Genomic DNA, 15766 nt, shown 5'->3' on the forward strand with positions numbered 1-15766 from the left:
CCATCTTCAAAGTTACCAACAATCTATGGTAAAAGTGGGACTGAAACTCAGGTTTCCTGACAGTGAGTGACTCTTTTCATTGAACACAAGTATTTAAAAGTGATTTGAATTCTTCTTTAAAAAAATTCAGTACTTAAATAACTTATAATAATAGTATCTTCCCATATTAACTTGATTGAGGGAAATTAGACAAGCATTAATCTTGTATGTTTGAAGTTGGAGCAAAGGAGATGAATGAATAATGGCTGATTAAAGTTCACTGTTTCTCAGATTGTATCTGTGAGTTGGAGTTAATTTATTTTCATCTGCCTTCCCCATGGAAATATAAGGCAAATCCCCATCAGTTTATTATCATTCCAGCTACTAAGTCTCGGGACATTTACATAAAAACAAAACTAAACAAAATTATACTTTGATTGTTATTGTGGTTACTATTGAGACAAGTTCCCCGCATAAGCTTGTTTAAATGTTTATGTTTGTATGATAGTGATTGCAATATTAGGTTATAAGACAAAGCCGTTTTGTGATAAATTAATATTTTGAGAAGTTTAAAAAGCATTTCTGCATGTATAGTAAATTGTAATCATATGTGATTATAAAGCTCATTCAATAAGTGGAAATGCATTACAAATTGATAGGTTTAGGTTAGCAGTGAACACTGTTAAGATGTTTTAATGTTAAGTTTTTGAAACTACAAGTCCCATTTAAAGGGAAAATTTAAGGGTAAATACATTAAGAATTGGCCTACAACTTTTAGAGATACAATAAATAAATGTAGATGAACTAACCTTACACCCACATTAAAATACGAGGTTCACCCCACGAGCTTCAGGTATTTCGGTTTCAACCATTGCTGGTTCATGTATGTATATACAGTGCAACAGTGACACCACTGGGCCAGACTTATCTTACTTCTTGAGCTTCAAAGTGTTAACAAAAAAAAAAGATTTTTATGAGAAATGGAGTCAATTGGGTAAAATGTGTGTATGGTTATAAAACTAGGCTATTGAATTTGGGGGATACGGTGGTCGACTTTCCACCAGTGCCTTTAAAGTGCTGACTCTGTTGGGTATGCTTCTTCAGTGACTGAAAAAATAAAGGACCAGATGATAACTATGACTGATTAAGTAAAATGAGGCTGTTCCTGATACTCCAAGAAATATTGTCAATTGGTTAAAGACCTTTACATTTAGTTTAAATTTTCAAAGAGAAAATAAACCCACTTAGAGGAAAAAGGAAATCCATGGAACAGTTTAATTTTTTCTAGAGTCCAACCACTAGAGGGCAGGAGAGTCCATGCTACTTTGGCTTTGTTCTACATTACCCGCCCCCGCCCCTACTCTACTCTGTCTTCAGGCCATCCTTCTCTTCCTGAGTAGATAAATGCATTCTTCAGAAAAGGGGCTGTTTCTTATTTCTAAAATACTGGAGCATTACATTTGCTGGAAATATACCCAAGATAAAACGCTGTACAAGTAGAATGTGAGATAACATCTTTTTCCAAGTGTAAGGGTGTGATTATATTCTTTTGTTTATATTAAAATCAGCTCTTTTTTTGAAGTAAATGCTTGGGGCAAAAAAGGGGGTGTATCCACAGGATTTTCTGTAGCTATTGAAAAAATTAATACCAAGTACTAAATCAATTAATTCTTAAGTCAATTCTTAAGAAATCTTCCATTCCTGAAAATCTAACTTAAAGTGAGAAAATATGAAAGTGATAAAGCCAAGCCCTTTGTGTTCTTAAGAAGAAACTCTGTATGAAAAACATAAAATAATAGGCACATGAAATACTCGAAACTTAGAAGCCTAGATTTTCATTGATGTTATCATTGCATATAGTTGCTAGGATTTGGGAGAGAAAAGTGGCCTTTTCAAAATTTTTTTTTTCAGTTTCCTTTATCTTTCTCTCTTCTAACAAAAGCTTTTATTTCTGGTAAAGTGAAAGATTTGGTTGAAATTTTTCTTCGACTAAAGTTGAAACCGATTGTGTGAGTGTTTATTTTGTGTTTTATCCAGTAAAGAAAGATTATGTTGTAATACATCACTGACAAAAGTAAAATCATTTTTCTAGTTTCTGCTTCCAGCTCTATAAGTGATCGTCACTGCAGTCTTTAACACTTTGTGCGTAAAATTTTCTGTGCAGGTAAACTTAGCTGGGATCTTTGGCATTGGAATACTTAGAATTAAATTTTTCTATAAACATACTTACAGAACTGGTAATTTTACTTGCTGAAGAATGGAATCCTATAGAGGAATATTTTAAAGAAATATGAGCTTTCTTGAGAAAACTTGATTATATTTGGTTAGACCTTCACCTATACTTTTTGTGTGTGTGTGTGTGACCTATACTTTTGAATAACTATTTATTCTCCCAAACAGTGCTGGGCATAGAACAGATACTCAGTTTGTTCAATGAAAATTAGCATCTATTGGTTGTGTCTAAATTCCACACATGATGCTGGGAACTCTTAGCCCTTCCTTATGGGAGTTAAAAGTTTCTAGAGTAATAAATATTCAATATTGCTAACTCTAAGGTAAGTTAATTTTGGCACTTGTATTTGTTGATTTTTGTTAGTTTCCCACTCTCCTCACAGAAGTGTTCCATGACACGTACTTTTTTCCAGGTAAGGTGAACTGAATTATTTTGGCAGGGCACTTTTAAACGAACTTTGAGATTATTGCAAGCAAACTGCAGTATCTCAAAGACAAGTGTTGTCAATTACTGGCCTAAGTGATGAATTTTCTCCAAATTCCCTGCATGTTGTTCCCAGGATTTTTTTTTTTTTTTTTTTTTTGGTAACTCCCATACATAGTTTTGGTACTCTGCCCCTCCTGCACAAATTCACTTTGGAAATTTGCAAAGGATTAAATTCTGGATGTGGCCTAGGGCTTGACAAGCAACTTCCTGGAAAAGCTTTGCAATAAGAGTTTTGTAGACAAAACTCGTCTTGGCTCATTTTAAGTTTCTCCTTGGTGTGTAAGTCTGCTATTACTCATGCAGTGGTTCAGTTTACACTGGCCCTTCTTAGGGAACTATAAGGACATGATCTTAAGGAGACAATGCACACATTTCAAAACAATCCAGTCATAATATTTTAAAAAGAGATTCCTTGGGAGACAGCCACCATAGATTCTGACCCTTTTTTCTTAAAAAAATCCAGTTAACCTCAAATATGTTACTTTGATATCCTTAGAGCAGAAGAGAAATCCACAGACCCTAAAGCAGAACATTGGTTATTTCAGGTATGAAGAGACTTTTCCGGAAATGGAAACCAGTCAGAACTCCTGTTTATCTCATGAAATTGCCCAATTTGAACAGGATATTTTTATTTGGCAACTTTTACTGAGGAAGGTTTTTTTGAGGTGGGAAGGGGTCCTTTTCTTCTTCTCTATGGATTAGATTACACTTAAATGAGATGCTTGATCAGGTTCAGCTGGAAAGAGGATGACCTTAGTTAACCCACTGTTTAATCCAGTTCAACTAACATTCGAACCTAGGCTACTTTGCCAAGATTTCCTCTGTTGGATTTGAGAGCCAGCCTGCCTTGGAGAGTTAACAGTCAGTTAATCCTATTCTAGGATGGTAGGATGGTAGTTCAGTCATCCTCTGGTATCGGTAGCATTATTTCTGAGTGGCCTCCAACTTGTTAGCTTTTTATATCAGACTCTGATTTCCTGTCCAACCATTATTTACTCAGGGCTTATGATGACTGATTCCCTCATTACATTATACAATTGAATACTTAAAACACTCATGTGATGGGAACAGTGATCTTCCCCATTTTGCAGATAAGGAAAATAATTGATCTGTCTGAACTTTATCAGTCTAAGGTCACACATATTAAAGGGGACAGAGTGAGAATCAAATCCATATCTTTTGACTTCGTATCCACTCTTATTTTTACCACAACTGTAGCTTGTAGTTCCATCCCAAGGAGGGAAAACGGTATAAACTGGACTAAATCAGGGTTTGAAACCACAAGCCAAGTTAAGTCATTGCTATTAATGGAAACAATTGCATGAACCCCCATAGCCTTCTTGCACCTACAGACTCTACCCTGCCCTCAACTACATCATTATAGCTTGGAATGCAGCTGTTCTGCTAAAGACTTTAAACAGGAAGGTTGCACCACGATTCATGCCTAATAAGTGCCAGTGATACTGCAGCTCTTTTATAGAGCAGCCAAACAAGTTTCAGCAACCCAGATCTTTATCTGCTTCAGCGGAAAAGACTAGTTACATTTTAATCTCAGTTATATAAATGATTGTTATGAAAACAAGCTGGTACATCTCTAGAAGGTTTTTTTTTTTTTTAACTCTTCCTTTGATGCCCATTAGTTCTTTTTTTTTTTTTTGAAGTAAAGGACGAATTAAACTATCAGTACATTAAGTGTAGAAAATGAGGTAGATCTCACTATTGAATGGGATTCTGGTCAGGATGTTTCATGGAGTTGAGACACACTGTAGCCGAAATCACCTCTAGTAAGGCATAATTAATGTTCGATGAAATGTACCAGATTTAACTGTAGATCTTAACATGCTTTGATAAATCTATGTGCCCGTCATTTCCAATATCCCCAAAAGTTCAGCTGTGTCGCTTTTCAGTCAGATTCCGCTTCCCCCAGTTACCACATCTGGTCACAGGTAACCACTGACCTACCTGCTTTCTGTAACTACCGAATAGTTGTTCTTCATTAGAACTGCATATGAATAAAATCACATTGTCTGTATTCTCTTTGTATTGGCTTCTTTTGCTCAGACTGTTTGTGAGATCTATGTTGTATGTTTTAGTAGTTCATTTCTGGGTAGTATTGCATTGTTGGGTTGTCCAGTTTGCTTATTCATACCACTACAATAGACATTTGTTTCAAGTTTTCAACTGTTATAAAGATACTAAGAAGATTCCTGAAAAATATTTTGTGTACATATAACACTTTTATTTCTGTTGGGTAAAAGCTATAATTAGAATTGCTGGGTCATAAGGGAAATATACACACACACATGAACTTTATAAGAAACTTCTAAACTGTACCACTTTGTATTCCCTCCATCAAAGTACAAGAGTTGCAGTTTCTTGATATTCTCACCAGCACTTGGTATGATCAGTCTTTTTAATTGGAGTCATTCAGATGGCATCTGGTGGTGTTATACTGTGGTTTTAATTTACATTTACCTAATGAATAATCATGTTGAACAACTTTTCATGTGTTTATTTGCTGTTTGTATTACATGTCTTCTTAGGTGTGTCTGTCCAAATCTCTTATGCAAATTTGAAAAATTGGCTTGTTTGTTTTTCTAATTATTGAGTTTTGAGAGTTTTGTATATGTATATATATTTGGGTGTGTGTGGATGTGTGTATATATATATATAAAATGCAGATTATTTTATATTCTATATATTTTTCCCTTCAAGTTTCTGATTTTTCTCTTCATTCTCTTCCCAATGTCTTTCAAAGAGCAGAAGTTTTAATTTTGATGCAGTCTAATTATTAATTTGTTCTTTTATGGATCGTGCATTTGGTGTGTATCTAAGTAATCTTTGCCTAACTCAGAATCACAAAGATTTTCTTCTAATTTTCTAAATGTTTAATAGATTTAAGTTTATATTAAGGTCAGTGATTTATTTTGAGTAAATTTTTATATATTGTGTGAGGTATGAACCTGAGATTTTTTTTTGGCATATATTCAGTTGATTCAGCACATTTGTTAAAAAGACTATCCTTTCTCCAGTGAATTATCTTTGCACGTTTTGGAAGATCATTTGTCCCAATACATGTGAGTTTATTTCTGTTCTATTGATTTATCTTGCTGTCTTTACATTTATATTGCACTGTCTTTATTCCAGCTTTAAATTAAGCTTTAATTTTGGTAGCATTAATCCTTCAAAATTGTTCTTAATTTTCAAAATGCTTTTGGCTACTCTGGGCACTTTGCATTTCCATATCAGTTTTAGAGTCAAATTTTTTTTTTTTTTTTTTTTTTTGTGGTACGCGGGCTCCTCACTGTTGTGGCCTCTCCTGTTGCGGAGCACAGTCTCCGGACGCACAGGCTCAGTGGCCATGGCTCACGGGCCCAGCCGCTCCGCAGCATGCGGGATCATCCCGGACCAGGGCACGAACCCGTGTCCCCCCCATCGGCAGGTGGACTCTCAACCACTGCGCCACCAGGGAAGCCCGAGTCAAATTTTTAATTTCTGGAAAATATGCCTTTGAAGATTTTGAATGGGATAATGTTGAATATATAAATCAGTTTGAGGTGAAGTTATCCCTTAACCACATTGAGTCTTTTGACCTGTGAACAAAATATATTTCTTCTTTATTTAGATCTTTCTGGTTTCTCTGAGCAATCTTTTGTAGTTTTCAGAGTACAAGTCTTTTGCATCTTTTATGAGATTTCTCTCTCCCAAATTTTTAATACTATTGTAATTTGTATTATTTTTTAAATTTCAATTTCTGTTTTTTTGTTGCTGGTATATAGAAATACAGTTGGTTTTGTTTATTGATCTTATGTTCAGCAAATTTACTAAATCACTCATGGTGGTAGCTTCTTTGCAGATTCCATTAACTTTTCTATCTAGAAAATCATGTCATCTATGAATAAAAGAGTTTTATTTTTCCTTTCCAATCTGGATAACTTCAGTTTCTTTTTCATTGTTTTATTGCATTAGCTAGAACCTTCAGTACAATATTGACCAGAAGTGATGAGAACTTATATCTTTGTCTTATTCCAAGTGTTTAGTTCTTCACTATGTTGTATGATAGTAACTGTGAGATTTTTGTTTATCCCCTTTATCCAGTTGAGTAAATTCCTTTTTCTCTAGTTTGCTGGGATTATGTATCGGTATGTTTGCTTTTGTTCAGTGACTTTTTCTGTGTCTGTTAAATTGATCTTTTTTGTTAAGTTTACTAATATGTTGAAATACATTTATTTTTATTTATATATTTCCAAATGTTCAACCAGCCTTGAATTCCTGGAATAAAACAGACTTGGTTATAATGTATTATAATTTTTATATATTGTTTGATTCAACTTGCTAAAATTTTGTTTAGAATTTTTACATCTGTGTTCATGAGGGATATCAGTGTCTATTTTCCTTTTCTTGTAATGTCTTTATGTCTTTTTTTTTTTTTTTTTTTTTTTTTTGCATTACGTGGGCCTCTCAGTGTTGTGGCCTCTCCCATTGCAGAGCACAGGCTCCGGACGCACAGGCTCAGCGCCCATGGCTCACGGGCCCAGCCGCTCCGCGGCATGTGGGATCTTCCCGGACCGGGGCACGAACCCGTGTCCCCTGCATCGGCAGGCGGACTCTCAACCACTGGGCCACCAGGGAAGCCTTGTCTTTATGTCCTGATGTCAGACTTTTGCTATCAGAGTAATGTGGTCCTCATAAAATGGGGAATATTCTCTCCTTTTCAATTTTTTGGAAAGAGTTTATGTTTAATGGTAATATTTCTTCCTTATATATTTGGTAGAATTTATCAGTGAAGTGATCTGGGCCTAGAGTTTTCTTTGTGGAATGGCTGAGCTGTTAACTACAAATTAATATGCATTCCATTCTCATAGGGCGAAGTGGTCTATAAATGCCGATTAGGTCAAGTTGGTTGATAATGTTGTTAAGATCCTCTGTATCCTTAGTGATGATGTTCTGTTTACATGTTCTATTATTTTTGAGAGAAAGGTATTGCAGTCTCTTACTGAAATTGTGGATTTGTCTCTTTTTCTTTGTAGCTTTATCACTTTTTGCTTCATGTATATTGAAGTCATATTATTAGATGAAAGAACATTTAAGCTTGCTATGTCCTCTTAATGAGGCTATGTTGTTTTGCTTTTTTGCGTGTTTGGCAATTTTTTATTGTATGTTAGACATCTCAACATTGTGGTTTTCATTTCTAAAAGTTTGACATAGATCATTTTTACACAGAATTGAATGTTTGATTTTGTTGTGTTTCTTTAAACAGTGGTGTTTAAACACCTAAGTGGTTATTCAGAGTACACAGAAGTTCTAAAAATTATTATTATGATAGCCATCTTCACACATGCCTGAGCAGGTATGTAAAGTTTATATACAATGAGTAACATATGATCTTAATTTGAGAGGATTTGTAATAATCTTGATGAAAATAAAAAGATATGTTTTTGTTTTTGTTTTTGAGGTACGCGGGCCTCTCACTGTTGTGGCCTCTCCCGTTGCGGAGCACAGGCTCCGGACGCGCAGGCCCAGTGGCCATGGCTCACGGGCCCAGCCGCTCCGCGGCATGTGGGATCTTCCTGGACTGGGGCACGAACCCGTGTCCCCTGCATTGGCAGGCGGACTCTCAACCACTGCGCCACCAGGGAAGCCTGAAGATATGGTTTTGAAATGAATTTAAGATACGAATAATACATTCAAGAAGCAAAAGGAGAAACAACAATTTTTCATTCTATACCACATTTACTTTTGAATATTTAATCATATTTAAATGAAATCTCAGTGAAAATTTTTTAAATATAAAAAATTAAACATTTCTTCAGCATATACTATATTCAAGGCAGTGTGGTACTATGAGCCAAAAAAGGAAGACATAATATGTCCTGGTTTTGAGAAATTTATTGGGTTGGCCAAAAAGTTAATTTGGGTTTTTCCATAAGATGTAATACTCTTTGGTTGGGGAAATAAGACAGAAAAAAAGGCAAGTAGTGTCAAATGAGTATAAGTACTATTAGTATAACTTGGTCTCTGTTGTCTGTAGAGAACTCAAAATTTTTAATATACATTATATCTACAAGGGTCCAATGGGAGTCAGTTATGTTAGGACTGTCTCAGGACCCTAAACAACACGAAGCATGATACTCCAAAGCCCCCCTTGCTGAATGCCATTCTCCTTCTTCAAAAAGTGTTGTTTTTCTCAGTGGCATCCTGTCTACTATTCCTGGGAAAAGAGAGACTAAGTTTGTCAGACAGAAGCTGCATCCTAACTCCCTCTCCTAGCTTGTGCTTCAGACATCCACCGGCTTGCACTGGGTAACACCCTTTGTTTGATTAATCCACTTCTAAATCACTTATCTGCGGCCTTTCTGTATGAAGACTTAAGGGGCTCTCTAGGGCAACTGAAACTACAGAGGTGTGGCTCTACAGGAGCAGAAACCGTGAGACCGAGAAGTTTGTGAACAAAGGGTATGTAAGCTTGGCCCTCGGGCCATACTAAACAGTAGATACATACGATCACCCCAAAATTGTTTTATATGTGTAATTTATTTTCCTATAATTAGCAAAGTATCATTTGTATTCTATAAGAAAATAATGTTGGTATGCATACTATAAATTTAACTGTAACCTGTTTATAACACTGTTTATTTCACCAGGAATAAAATGATTTATAAATAAACAGCTATTACTTCCCTTTTCCTTACTTACCCTAAGATCCCATTCATTTCTTTTCTTGCCTCTTTGTCTTTTCTGTCAAGTTTCTAATTTCCAGCCCCTCATCTCTCTTTTCCATCCTTTCCTTCTCATGGGTGTGCATGAGGTAATGGGTTAATGTTTTTGACAGATTTTATTAAAATCAGTATTTGAAGGTCTACATGAAGGTAATCTTCCACAATTGTTCTCTTGGGAAACGGTGCAATATACTAATAAAATTGCCACTGCACATAACCTTTTTAGAATCCATCTTTGACAGATTTATTCCATAAACATATTTACTTTTGCGTTTCCTAAATTTATAAACAAAAGTTTTCTCTTATGTTATATTTTAATGACTTCTGATTATTTCAGATACTCAGAGGAAAAATAATGCTAGTGTTGAAGGTGTTCAGAAAAATGCAGCACAGCCTCTCAAGGTAGTCTGAAAAAAGATTTTCCAAAGAACTTCATGAATGAAAGCATCATCACCCAAAGCTTTGGCCTTTCAAAATAAAAGTGATGTTTAAAAAATATTTTTGCTTGAATAGATAGTATAGAGTTGCCATATGTGCCTCCCCGACACACACACAGTTTTCCCTATTATTAATATCTTGCATTGATGTGATACATTTGCTATAATTAACAAACAAATATTGACACATTATTCTTAACTGAGATCCATAGTTCAGATTAAGGTTCATGCTTTATATCGGACAGTTCTTTGGCTCTTGAAAAATATATAGTGTTATTTATCTACCATTGCAGCATAATAATAGTTTCATCATCCTGAAAATCCCCTGACTTTTACCTGTTCATCTCTTCCCCTTACCTCTGGCAACTACTGATGGTTTTACTATTCCTAGGGCTCTGCCTTTTTCAGAATGTCATATAGTTGGCATCATATAGAATGTGGCCTTTTTAGACTGGCTTCTTTCACTTAGCAATAGGCCATTAAGATTCCTTCATGGTTTTGGTGGCTTGATCGCTCCATTTTTTTGTTGCCAAACGTATTCCATTCCATGTACCACAGTTTGTTTATCCATCCACCTATTGAGGGGCATCTTGGTTTCTTCCAGTTTCTGATATTATGAATAAATCTGCCTAACGTTCCTGTGCAGGTTTTTGTGTGGACGTAAGTTTTCAACTCAACAAGGTAAATACCTAGGAGTGCAAATGGTGGGTCATGTGTTAGCAGTATGTTTACTTTTGTAAGAAACTGCCGAACTTTCTTCCAGAATGGCTGTATGTACTCTTCTGCAGTCCCACCAGCAGTGAATGGGAATTCCTCTTGTTCTGTATCCTCATCAGCATTTGGTGTTGTCAGCATTTTGTATTTTAGCCATCCTGAGTGTGTAGTGATATGTCATTGTTGTTTCAGTTTTCAATTTTCCTTATGACCAGTGATGTTGAGAGTATTTTCATATGCTTTTCCACCTGTATATCTTTGGTGAGATGTCTGCTCAGATGTTTTGCCCATTTTTAAATTGTGTTGCTTGTTTTCTTATTGTTGAGTTTTAAGGGTCCTTTCTCTATTTTGGATACAAATCACCTGTCAGATATGTGTTTTGCAAATATTTTCTCCCAGTCCTTGGCTTGTCTTTTATTCTCTTTCACAGAGCAAAATTTTTAATTTTAATTAAGTCTAACTTATCAGTTTTTCTTATATTTTCTCATATTTTTGATGTTGCATCTAAAAACTCATTGCCAGATGCAAGGGCACCTAGAGGTTCTCCCGTGTTAGCTTCTAGAAGGTTTATAGTTTTGAATCTTATTTACATTTAGGATTATAATCCATTTTGGGTTATTTTTCGTGAAGAGTATAAAGTCTGTGACTAGATTCATTTTTTTTTGCATATGACTGTCTAATTGTTCCAGCACCATTTGTTGAAAAGAGCATCCTTTTTCTATTTATTTGCCTTTTTTTTGGTGACAAAGATCAAATGACTATATTTGAGTGGGTGTGGTGTTTTTTCTCCATTTTAAAAATAATACTTAACTAGATTTTTAAAAATAAAATGAAATATAAATAAGAAAAACACAAATGATCTATAAAGAGAGGGCTTCCATTTGTTAGATGATTGAGTAAAGTTGATTTTGCTCCCTTGTTTCAGAAATCATTCCAAAGCAACAAGGATAATGGGAGACACAGACACAGATTTTATTTTTGATAACAGTAGGAGATTTTTTTTTAAACTCTAAATCACAGTATCCAAGAAAAGGATTGCGAAATGTTGTGCTGGTTAAACAAGGATGCCAGGAGGCACTTAGATTTTGTATGTGGGGCTGTGAATCTCTAAACAGCTGGAATTCCCCAGAGTCAACATACTTCCTAGGGACAATGCCTTCTTTGGAAGAACGGAAATGGGTAATTGGGCTAGTTGCACAACTTTCTTGAAAGCAGTTTTATACTATAAAGAAGCACACTTATGCGTGCGTGCACGCGCGCACACACACACACACACACACACACACACACTGACTCTCTCTCTCTCTCTCTCTCTCTCAACCCTGTTACATAAAGCACTTCAGTATAAACCAGAAAGAATTTCTCCTATTTTGGAATGCTGGTCTCTTATGCATGAACTTCCTTTAATTAATTGGTAGAGGATAAACTTGCTTCATTCAAAGACATCTAATTTTTTTTTTTAATTTGAGATACTACAAAAAGTCAAAGAAAGAGAGAAAACAGAGGTCAGAGAATATTGATAATGATGTTGCCCTAAAACATGAAAATTGTGATTATAGGCATACATTTAAAAAATTTAGTAAAACACTTTTTTAAATATATAATAAGAGTTGAAAGCAGAGATATGAGGGCCCAGAGAGATGGCCATGTTGATAATTTTCATCTAAATAGCCTCAAGGAAATGGAATACTAGAGACGACCAAAGATATAAGTACCTTCTAGCTCCGTCATAGATTAGGTACGATATTCAATTAAATATGATTTGAGACGTATCAAAAGCCAGGCCTGCCCCCTCTAATACCTCTTCACCTGCCAACCTTGGCGTTATCCTCTCCTTCTGCCTAACACAAGAAGTTAAAGTAATTCTACTCCACTAGGTCAGGCGGGCATCTGTGTATCAGCTTAACCAAGACTGTATGGAAATGTACACTGCCTGCAAAAAAGGATATGAGTTATCGATGGCTGCTTTGATGACCTTGTCTAAGCACGTATCAGTTCATCACTTGAGGCTTGTTGAACGTTGCATAGAGCCTGGCTGTGAAGACGAGATGATGGTCAGATAAACTGTAGCGCAGAGCAGCCTAGGAGTGGCGCGCCACAAGATGGCGCTAGACTGGCAAGAACAGACACAGTAAAAAGCCTCAGAGAATTGAAGGAAGTATTTTTAGTCCATTTTGGAAGGAGGTTGCCAAGAAACAAACATATTTTCTTGGGAAGACACGTATCTTTTGATCCAGTAAGTCCAAGTCTGAATATTAGACTCTACTAGAAATCAGTTGTGTGACTTTTAGCAAGTTACTCAAGCTCTGAGAGCCCTGTCTGTGAAGTGTAAGAGATGTTTCTGTCGTTGGTTGTTGGTAGTTTTAACTGAGATGAAGTTCGGAAGGTACCTAGCACAGAGGAGGTGGCATTCAGGCTGTGATGCACAGTTCCGCAGGGCAGCATTCTCAGTGTGGATGACACTGGAAGCTGTGGAACGTGGAGGCCCTAGGCAGTCAGTTAGGAGGACTATTATTATTGCTGCCTTCTCCTTTTGCCCAAAGGCAGCCCCAGCCAGTCATGTACTGGAATAGCACAGGAAAATTAATTCTCTGCTCTTTCTGTTTTACTTCTTGTTACTTTACAGCCTTATACACGTGTGATGCGTGAGAAAAGGGCCTAAACTGATAGAAGAGTGTTCCTGGTCAAAGCCCCATTATTCTTTAACTAATTTGGGAAAGTGAATCAATTAAGAATTTGGTCCCCAGTTTCTTCATCTGTGAAAAGAGAGAGTTGGACCAGATAATCTGTAACACTCTTTCCCCAATTCTTTGTTTTACAGGCTGGGTCCCGTTCAATCCTTTCATCCTGGTACAGTTGCCCATAGAGAAGAAACCTTGTTCTTAAAATGGCAATGAAATTCATTGAACATGAATTCCCAGAGGATAGGAGAAATGGGCCAGACTTCTCCTACAAGTATGTGGCATCTAGTCCTTGGCAAGAAAAGGAAGTTGTCAGGCTAAGCTTAAAATATTCCTCTTTGCTGATACAGTATTAATTAAATTTGCTTAATCATTGCTGCAACTGTTTAGCAGAGAGGACTTACGCACAGAGGGCTCAGGGAGCAAGCAGATTATGGGCAAGTATGGGAACATCGAGGGCAGAATCATGTTTACAATTAAAGTTGAACCTCCTCTCCATCTCCCTCCCCCCTCCCCCTTCTCCCTCTCTTCCTCCCCCTCCTGTCACTTCTACCACTCCTTCCTCTTTTTAATTTCAAGGAATTGAGCAGTTGCTCAGAGACCCTTGCAATTGCGCTGGGGCTCTGTCCAGCTGAACAGCACTCCATTCCCATCTCCCTGGCAGTTACCCACAGTAACTAATGCAGACTGAGAACACACACGTAAGTCCCTTTCAAAGGAAAGCCATCACATCTACTCCCACTTTCTTAGCAGGTTTTCTAAATCTTCAATAAGTTTGTGTTCGCTGGGAATGAATGTCTGAATGTAGGCTTCAAAAATATTCCTCCCCCCATCCCAATCTGTATAATTACTGTTTTTTTTTTTTTTCCTGAAGCCTTTCAAAATACTGTAATTAACAGATTGGCAGATAACCCATAGAACTGCAGTTAAGGCAAATATAGTATGCAGCTGTCTTTGCATTAAGTGATTAAATCAAATAGCATAGTTTTGAAGTACATTTATAAAGCATAAATTTACCTCCTGGCAAAACTGTCTTAAGTAACACACCCTGCACCATCTGTTCACTCAGTATTAATAACCATATTTCCCAGGACGGTAGCTACGGAGAGCAGAGCTACCAGCTGTGCAGAGCTAAGAGGTGCTGAAGGATTCTTTGGAATACTCAGCAACTTTTGGATCCTCTTAAGGATGCTCACAGTGATTGGGCATATGAAACACACACACACACACACACAACATATATGTGTATGTGTGTGTATATATATATGTGTATATATATGTGTATATATGTGTATATATATAGGCGCACATGCATGCACATACACCCATGCATGTGCCTACACTTGCCCATGTACACACGTGCACACACACACGCACACCACCTCAAGGTACAGATGACTGTATGCTCACTTTCCATGAAGAAGACAATACACTGGTGTGACTTTAACTGTATTTATTCAAGTACTTATTTCATTAAATGATTCATTCAGCAATGATTTATTAAATACCTCTGTGTGTTAGATTAGGTTCTAGGTAGCAGGAATACACTGGTGAAGGACAGTGGCCCCTGCTCTTATGGAGCTTACAGTCTAGCACAGAAGTCTCATTAATAGACTCACTACAATACATGGTAATGATTTAAAGGCAGGATAGAAACCCCCATTTAGGTTTATAAAATCAAAAGCTATAAATATTTTGCATTTCAAGGCTATGTGTAATAAGTGAAAACTGTTCCATAATCAAAAATGTATCCAGAACCTGCCATGAGTGGCAGTAGCCTCAGTGGACAAAACAAGAAAAAGATGTTTCCAACCAGGTAAAAAAAACTGAAGGTAGCGGTAAAAAGAAACGCTAACTTGAATGATTCAGACTATTGTGCAGAGTTTCAGAGACAGCCAGCAACTACTGAGACATGAGAAGCCTGAATGGGTTTCACAGAGCAGTGGTGGTCTGCCCTGGCTGTCCCCTGGAATAGTCTGGGAGCCTTCAAAAAATATTCATGGCCAGGTCCCACCCCAGATCAATTAGATTAGAGGATCTGTGGATGGGGCTTAGACATCTCTCGGGTTTTTTTTTTTTAAGTTTTGGAGGTAATTTTAATGAAACTTATCCTGCAAGAAGTGGAATTTGAGCTAGATGTCAAAGATGATGGTATAATCTAGAGCTTTACTGACCAGTATGTTAGCAACTAGCCACATGTGGCCATTAGAACTTTAATTAATTAATTAAAATGAGATAAAAGTCAGGTTCTCAGTTGCCTTGTCCCACTTCATGTGCTCAGTAATCACCATAAATTCTGTTGGAATGTGAACCAGATGGATGAACAAGAGAGAAAGTGGATAATGATAGGAGGGAAGGCATAGTGTTTGGAGAATTCATTAGCGACTGCGGGGAGAAGTGACTAGCTGCTTTCAGCAGTGGGAACTTGTGAACAAAGGTATGTAAGAGCGGGGGTGGTAGGAGATGGTGATAGTGAGGGTCCCTCAGTCAGACGGGAATACTTAGAGTTGAAGCAAT

At 36.7% G+C, this 15766-nt stretch overlaps 1 protein-coding gene across 1 annotated transcript in view; it reads left to right on the forward strand.

The window, feature by feature from the left end:
- The window catches only part of MPDZ (multiple PDZ domain crumbs cell polarity complex component), a 264202-nt gene that overhangs the window by 182104 nt on the left and 66332 nt on the right, over window positions 1–15766 (forward strand). Inside the window, exon 48 of the transcript XR_003790784.1 lies at window positions 13390–13523. The gene's annotated coding sequence lies outside the window, so the exon portion shown is untranslated. The remainder of the gene's footprint in view (window positions 1–13389; window positions 13524–15766) is intronic.

Source organism: Monodon monoceros, unplaced genomic scaffold (assembly GCF_005190385.1).
Source record: "Monodon monoceros isolate NGI ecotype Baffin Bay Population unplaced genomic scaffold, NGI_Narwhal_1 Super_Scaffold_5, whole genome shotgun sequence".
Taxonomy (NCBI): domain Eukaryota; kingdom Metazoa; phylum Chordata; class Mammalia; order Artiodactyla; family Monodontidae; genus Monodon; species Monodon monoceros.